Source organism: Muntiacus reevesi, chromosome 14 (assembly GCF_963930625.1).
Source record: "Muntiacus reevesi chromosome 14, mMunRee1.1, whole genome shotgun sequence".
Lineage (NCBI taxonomy): Eukaryota > Metazoa > Chordata > Mammalia > Artiodactyla > Cervidae > Muntiacus > Muntiacus reevesi.
In genome coordinates, this window is record NC_089262.1 from 27,576,631 (window position 1) to 27,585,587 (window position 8,957).

The window sequence follows — 8,957 nt, forward strand, 5'->3', positions numbered from 1 at the left end:
CAAATTTGATCTAGGTCTACTTCCTCCATAGAAAAGTCATTTTAAATTCTCCTTGATTATTGATGAGCAATATATAATGGATCTTTGGAGAGACAAGGTTGTTAAAGGTATGCTGGTCTTGTTACTACTGTACATAAAGAATAACTTTCAACACCATTTACAGTAATCAGTCCTCCTCATTTCTGCTTTGTTGGCAAAGCCCTCTAGGAAATGATATACACATGGTCAATATGGTGTTATACATCCTTGCTATCCATCAATGTATCTGCCACTTTATGTATACAGTAGGCTCCCAATGAATATTTATTGATTACCTGAATAAGTGAGTTTTTATATCATTGAAAAGGAGTTACTCTTTAACATCTATTCTTCAAGAATGTCAAGCTGTGTCTAAAAGCAATCATGTGACAATTGCTATATTTTCCTAAGCTTCTATACCTTAATTTACATACTTTCACATTTGCTTTCAGATGATGAGTGCATAAAGCATTTTTTTCATATTTGCAATGTTCCCACACAGTCCAGATTCTCAGTGGCGCTATGACACGTTGACCTTGAAATCCACATGTTACAACACAGGATGGTGGCTCAGGAAAATACACCTGTGTGTGTGTGTGTGTGTGTGTGTGTGTGTGTGTTGTGTTGTGTTGTTTTAGTGTTGAATATTGTAGCTGGGCTTCTTAATAAGGAGACAAGAGGTTGAATACCTGGGGGACAAATGCTATACATGCACTGAAAGGCTATGCTCATCTCTTCTGAATACTTAATAATGGAGAGGAGACTGGTGCTGAGCAAGCAGAATATTCAGGATATTAGTGTGGACCATGGAAAACTGCTGCACAGTCAAAACTGATGGAAAAAGTCTCATGGAGCAGCTTTGAAAATATACTTTTTATTTCAAAAACTAGGTAATTTTTCTAAAGATTTGGGATTAAGATTGCTTTCTGAGTTTTTGGCTCCCAGGTGGCTCAGTGGTAAAGAATCTGCCTGTAATGCAAGAACCCCAGGTTCGATCCCTGGTTTGGGAAGATCCCCTGGAGTAGAAAATGGCAACCCACTCCAGTATTCTTGCCTGGGAAATCCCATGAACAGAGGAGCCTGGCAGGCTACAGTCCATGGATTCACAAATAATCGACAGGACTTAGCTAAACAACAACAACGAGAAAGGAAGCATTGTTTTCTAAATTTGGCTGTTTATGTCTATTGGTCTATTATTGGGGTGAAGTGTGACAAAAAGAAATCATTGAAGCAGAGCACCAGAAAGTTTGAGCCAGAGAAAAAAATTTTAATCACTGCTTTAAGATAAAAATGATCATTGTCATGAAATGGATAACCGTTTACATGTAAAAACTATTTTGTTCTGTTTACTCTCAGTATCCCAAACATCGAAGACATTTAATGTGGGTTTTGCTTTAAGCATACTCTTGTATTAACTTCTCTTTTTTTTCAGCATTCCATTTTTCCAATTGTTTCTGAAAGCATTTGTCATGCACCTAGTTCTATGCAAACTTCTTTGCAAAGTCATGCCAGAGATAAAAAGAGAGTAGGATTCTTGTTTATCCTGGAAAAGTTGTTAAATATTTTCATGCTGGGAATGGTTCAGCACTGTTCATTAAAAATGCCTGTATATACCCTCAGCAGTTAGAAGAAAACATTGCTTGATTCCTCTAGCTATTTTACCCATAATGGATGCTCTTCTAACTAGTCTGTTATGTGGTTTGAGTTGATAAACTCCCAAGGAGAAATTAATAGGCTACCGTTCCATTTGCAGAATTGGATATATTAAATCATGCTTCTAAGTATTTCAAACTCTTTTACTTTGCACTATTTTGCAAAGAGTGAGAAAAGAAAAAAAAGGATTACAGTAAGCATTTTTCTACTTGTAGTAAAATTTAAAATAGTACAAATTCTGAATGTACTTCATATAAATTAATTTCTTTCATGAAATTAGAACGATAATTATTTTAAAATTAAGTATTTAAGCATTTTTATTGATGTAAAATAGTATTTGAGGTAGCTAAATGCTTCTCTCAAAGTTCACTTGGTAGAGAATCTGCCTGCAATGCAGGAGACCCCGGTTCGATTCCTGGGTCAGGAAGATCCACAGAAGAAGGGATAGGCTACCCACTCCAGTATTCTTAGGCTTCCCTTGTGGCTCAGCTGGTAAACAATCTGCCTGCAATGCTGGAGACCTGGGTTTAATCCCTGGGTTGGGAAGATCCCCTGGAGAAGGAAAAGACTACCCACTCCAGTATTCTGGCCTGGAGAATTCCATGGACTGTGTAGAGTTGGACATGACTGAGCAACTTTCACTTTCACTTCAAATGTGTATAGTAATTTGATATGTATTTTTTTATTATTTTCTTGTCTCTATATTTTCTATGGAGGAAAGATTTGTATTTCTTTCGGATAATTTTCAAATTTGGAGGAAAAGAGTATACCTTAAGTGTGTTGACAGAGCAGTGCTTTTATTACAACTTTCACAGTATTCCATTTGATTAGGCAAAATTATGTTACCAATGAAACTGCATCAAATATTTTTCCCAAGTACCAAAATAACCTGTAATTAAGAACCATACTTAATTATCAGAGTTCATCATCCTTTGAGAATGCATGTTATATCTGCAAAAGCCAAATATGATAATAATTCATATGAACAAAAATGCAGGATATAAAACCCTGCATTTAATAATAATTCTAAACCAATATTAGAATTGGGTTAACATCATTGAATTGCCAATGGGGAGTGAGATACTCACTAGAAATAGAAAAAAGATGAAGGACTTTCATATGTTTATAAGCTGGTTGAGAAACAAATGGGTAAACCAATGAGTATTTTGATCGACACCTGTAGAGGCCTGTGACCAGCCTTGATTACCTGAGGGCGGATAATCCCACCCCAGCCTGATTGGGGTCTCCTGGTCACAGCTGATTAGACAAATTCTTTAGGGCTCCCTGATAGCTCAGCAGGTAAAGAATCTGCCTACAATGCAGGAGACCCTGGCGATTCCTGGGTCAGGAAGATCTGTTGGAGAAGGGATAGGCTACCTACTCCAGTATTCTTGGGCTTCCCTTGTGGCTCAGCTGGTAAAGAATCTGCTTGCAATGCGAGAGACCTGGGTTTGATCTCTGGGTTGGGAAGATCTCCTAGAAAAGGGAACTGCTACCCACTCCAGTATTCTGGCCTGGCAAATTCCGTGGACTACAGTCCATGGAGTTCCAAAGAGTCAGACAGGACTGAGCGACTTTCACTTCACTTTAGGTAGCTCAAGTTTTGTTTCTATTGCTTATAGAGTTACTTAAATAGTTTGCATGCATTATTTTGCAGAGAGCAAGGAAAGAAATAATGTTACTTTTGCTTCTGTTAGTCACCCAAACAAATGTTACTTAGAAAACTATGAAAGTGGTAGTTTGGGGTACAAACAATAGGCAGTGGTCAAACCCCAGAAAACTCTGCTCAAACACCAATAGACTGGTAGCCCAAGGAAGTCCATTTTATCATCCCAGCTCCAACACGGAGGAGAAGTTCTGACTTCTGGACATGGAGCGGAAGCTGGCTGTGGCTGAGCATCTAAAGCACCATAAGTGGAAAAAAGACTCTATGCTGCTAGCCACCAAAGCAAAAATAGCTCCATGAGGTTGTTGCCTCAGTACAAAGGAAACTAGCCAAGACCTTTACATCAGATTTCTTTCCATTCTCTCCATCAGACACTCAGGGGCAGGTGGAACAAATTCTAGTGTCTGTCACCTCACAGCCCATGGCTGTTGTTGAGTCTCCTAGTCGTGTCCAACTCTTTGTGGCCCCATGGACTGCAGCATGCCAGGCCTCCCCGTCCCTCACCATCTCCCAGAGCTTGCCCAAGTTCTTGGTCCTTGCCTCAGTGATGCCATCCAGCCATCTCATCCTCTGACACTGTCTTTTCCTTCTGCCATCAATCTTTCCCAGCTTCATGGACTTTTCCAATGAGTCATCTGTTCACATCAGATGACCAAAATACTGGAACTTCAGCTTCAGCATCAGTCCTTCTGGTGAATATTCAGGATTGATCTCTGTTAAGATTGACTGTTTTGATCTCCTTGCTGTCCAAGGGACTTTCAGGAGTCTTCTCCAGCACCACAGTTCAAAGGCATCAATTCTTTGGCATTCTGCCTTCTTTATGGGCCAGCTCTCACAACCATACATGAACACTGGGAAGACCATAGCCTTGACTATATGGACTTTTGTCGGCAGAGTGATGTCTCTGCTTTTCAACACACTGTCTAGGTTTGTCATCACTTTCCTGCCAAGAAGCAATCATCTTCTGATTTCATGGCTGCAGTCACCGTCCTCAGTGATTTTAGAGCTCATGAAGAGGAAATCTGTCACTACTTTCACCATTTTCCCCTTCTATTTGCCATGCAGTAATGGAGCTGGATGCCATGTTCTTAGTTTTTTTAATATTTAGTCTTAAGCCAGTTCTTTCACTCTCCTCCTTCACCCTCATCAAGAGGCTCTTTAGTTTCTCTTTGCTTTCTGCCATTAGAGTGGTATCACAGCCAGCAGATGGCAGATATTTCAGCAGCAGTGGAAATTAAATGCTTCAGGAAGAAGGACCATTGCTGAAGTGAAAATGCAAGGAACAGCTGTAGCAGCTGACTGTCTTGTCCCATACTGAGTGCCTGGCTCCGTGGTGCTTGTGAGGATATCCTTCGAGAGAAGATGGTCCATTCCATCCACGAAGGTGGGCCATGCCTGGCTGAACTTGAGTTACCAGCCCCTTCCGTTCTCATGGAACCACTTCTTAGGGCAAAAACAGGTCCCATGTGAACCTCTTCAAGGCCATTTCAGCAGCACCTAACGTCCAGCCTGTCACAGCTCTCTCAGGACTCAAATTAGCACTATGCGAAAAGTCTTGCTGTCCTCCCCTGTCATAGGACACTCATCAGGTCAAGCCTGTAAACCCACGGTCTCTACAAACTCAAATTTCAGTAAAGAGATAGAAGAGTGATTAGACCATCTCTCCCAGGCAACTCTGAGTTGCCTATGCAAAATGCCTCATTCACCGCTCCTAAGCTAGCCTTACCCTAAGACAAGGATAAAGATCAAATTACACCTCTGGACTTAAACTAGACCTTGTCTAATGCAACGCGTATCTGCCTGAGCCCGGTCTAAATCCAGAGTCTCTTTGCATATTGGGAGAGCGATAGTCAGAATCTGTCTGTATGAAGGAAAGAAAGCCCCTATTAAGGTACCCCATTATCTAATGAACAGGAACCCACAAGAGAAGTGTCTATATCTAACTCACAAAATACCTCCTGGAAAGGGATGAGGAGTTTTAAGGATGAACAGCAATTTTCCAGACAGAATTGACAGTCGTCTTCAAGCACAAAGTAGTGCAAATATATGCTTCCCTGTAGCAAAGGCAAGCAATTTAGTATGACTAATGCTAATGTGGGAGAAATTTGAGCTGGAAATACTATGCTAGGGAGTCTGGATTTTCTCCTGAAGGCTATAAGATGTCCTCAAAGGAGTTAAGTAGAAGAGTGACATAATCAAATTAGGGATTCAGAAACCTTAAAACAAGAGCAATGCAGATAATTGAGTAAAGCCCTAAATTAGGAGGCTGTTGTACTTATCATCAATAAATAATGAAGGCTAGAAGAGTAGATCTTAAAAGTCCTCATTACATACATACACAAAAACCAACATGTGAGAATATGTGGTGATGGATGTTAGCTAGACTTATTGTGATGGTCATTTTGAAAAATACATAAATATTAAATCACTATGTTATACACTTGAACTAATATAATGTTATATAGTTTATGCACCTATATAATGTTATATAGATATATCTCAATAGATAACAGAGAAGGCATTGTTACCCCACTCCAGTACTCTTGCCTGGAAAATCCCATGGATGGAGGAGCCTGGTGGGCTGCAGTCCATGGGGTCGCTGATCAGACACGACTGAGAAACTTCACTTTCACTTTTCACTTTCATTCATTGGAGAAGGAAATGGCAACCCACTCCAGTATTCTTGCCTGGAGAATCCCAGGGAGGGGGAAGCCTGGTGGGCTGCCATCTATCGGGTCGCACAGAGTCGGACACGACCGAAGTGACTTAGCAGCAGCAGCAGCAATAGATAAATTGAGATGGGGAGGCATGGGTAAAAGAATTAAGACTATATTTTGGTTTAGCCCCTCTTTGCAAAAGCACTGCGATATTGCTTCACTTCTTCCCATTCAAATTTATCATCAGATTTTTCTCCAGAACATATAAAGTTAGTGATGATGTTTATATATTAGTTTTCCATTGTTGTGGAAAAATTATCACAGACTCAGTGACTTTAAACACCCAATTATTAACTCAGAGTTCTATAGTTCAGAAATCTGGCATGGCATACCTACCTTCTCTGCTCGGGGTCTCATAAGGCTGTAATCAGATGTCCGCTGGGCTGGGCTCTTGTATGGAAGCTCTGGGGAAGAACCCGCTTCCAAGTTTATTTAGGTTGTTGGCAGAATCCAGTTCCTAGCAGCCGTAGGACTGAAATCCCCAATTACTTGCTAGCTGTCAGCCAGGGGCTACTGTCAACTTCTAGAGAGAGGCCACCTGCATTCCTTGACATATGGCCCCTTCCGTCTCCAAAGCTAGCAATGGTATGTTGTTCTTTGCTTAAGACTTTTTTTTTTTTTCCTTTTTGGCCATAAGGCATGTGTGATCTTAGTTCCCTGACCATGGATTGAACTCTTGCTTCCTACAGTGGAAGCCAGGCGTCTAACCACTAGACCACTAGAGAATTCCTGAGTCCTCATTCTTTGAATCTCTGTGACTTTCTCTCCTGCCACTAACCAGGGAAAACTTGCTTGTAGAGGGTTCGTGTGATTAGATCAGGCACACTTAGATACTCTCCCTTTTGCCATAATATCGTGGGAGTGATACAAGAGGACAGTGATCATGGGTACCATCTTAAAATCCTGCTTACAACACCCGAGGATAGAGCTAAAAGAAGTGATTCTTCTCCAAAACTAGGGTAGTGTGAAGAGGGATATTAAGATCAGAGAGTTGACTACTTGGGAGAAGGCTAGGGTGGAACGATATGAAATAACAGCATTGAAACCTGTATATTACCATATGTAAAATAGATGACCACTGAAAGTTCAATGTATGAAGCAAGGCACTCAAAGCCGGTGCTCTGAGACAACCCAGAGGGATGGGGTGGGGAAAGAGGTGGGAGGGGGGGTTCAGGATAGGGGGACAGATGTGCACCTATGGCTGATTCATGTGGATATATGGCAAAAACCACCACAATATTGTAAAGTAATTATCTTCCAATTAAAATAAATAAATTAATTTTTTTTAAATAAAGAGAGAGTTGAATAAAAAGCAGGGCTCAGAGAGCCAAAAGGAGAAGTCCACAGGTCTCCAAAGAGAATGTCCAAAAGCAGACACTGAAACAACGATATGGACCCAGAGGAATAAGAGCCAGGAATACAAGAGTCTTATGAGTCAAGACAAAATGGAAAAAAAAAAACTTTATCTAAATGGTGACTTGAGCAAAAGTATCTAACCTTCTTCCCAGGCCCTTGTTATAGTGACACAATGATTTTGAAAAGAGCAAACAAGTTGTCTCAACATTTGAACTAGGAAAAAATTTCCTCCACATGCCATGGCTTCAAAGAGAAAGATACAGATGGAACCAGATGAAAATAATTAGAGGAGGTCTTGGGAAATCCCAGCAACATCCTTCAAGTTTGAAGACTGAAGAAAAGAACAAACCCTGGGGCAAGCAGGAGGTGTGTCACAAGAGAACCACAATTGTTTAGAGGCAACTGTGAGCCCATGAGTGTGCGCCAACCTACCGAGCAGAGAGTTGGATGGAGGTTGGGCTGCATGACAAGATGGGTAGTAAAAACTGGACAGGCACAACTCCATGGCTGGTGCCTAAAGTAAAGGCTGAACCACACAAAAACCAAAATACAGATATTTGGTGCCTAAAAGACAATTAGCAGAGACTCAACGTATAGATAAGTGGGATTTCTGAAAGAAACCAGAACAAATGGAACAGAAGCAACGCTCAAATGGTAGCTAGCATTCATTGGGAACTTAGGATCGTCTGTGTGTTATGCTAAGCAAAGAACATATATGGCCTCTAGTGGTAATCCCTCGGTTGTTCTTGGGAGCAATCACAAGCTTGTTGATAACTCATCCAACACTCTGCCCTCACAGTTTTTAACTAGTTCACTTCCCTGATTTGTCATTACAACTTACTTTGGATGGTACCAACATGGCAAACCCTGCTTCCTTTTTGCTTGCATTAGCCTTGATTAGTTGTGGGGTGTTTGGGGGCAGGAAGGGAGAATGGAGGGGTTGCCACATACCTTTAATTTTCAAATTTACTGTGTTATTTTGTTCAGATGTGTCTCTTTTAGACTTCCTCTTGTAGAATTACAGTTTTTAAGCAATATGAGATATGAGTTCTTTTTGTCTTTCTCTCAACAGATTGTTTACCTCATTTACATTTATTAATCAGATGCTATCTTTTGTCTTAATTCTTTATTTTATGTATTATATATTTCCATTGTTTTCTCTATTTTCCTCTGTGATCTGGGTTTCTCTATTTTGTTTTTGTGTGGTTTTGTGTTTATAATGAATTTTTAGTTTTTAGATTTTTGAATACTTTTATATTTTTGAATAATACATCCAAATAACTTTAAAACTTATTCATCCACCTTAAATAGTATCTACCAACTTCCTCTAGGGAAGATGAGGGAATTATCATACATACCTTGCCTCCCAAATTTACACACCCTCTGCATACATCACTTGGTTATATTGCCATTTTAATTTATTCTGGTGTTATCTTTATGCATTAAAATAACACACTTAAACCTTCATAATTTAAATTACCAGCATTTGTTAGAATTTCTCATGCTCCATAATGAAATAAGTGGAAACAAACATTTCCTCCCGTCTC

At 40.2% G+C, this 8,957-nt stretch overlaps 1 non-coding gene across 1 annotated transcript; it reads left to right on the plus strand.

Annotated features, from left to right (window-relative positions):
- Positions 1-957: 957 nt before the first annotated feature.
- Positions 958-1,028, plus strand: TRNAY-GUA (transfer RNA tyrosine (anticodon GUA)). Its single transcript has one exon. It is a non-coding gene; the product is annotated as a tRNA-Tyr (tRNA).
- The last annotated feature ends 7,929 nt before the right edge of the window (positions 1,029-8,957 follow it).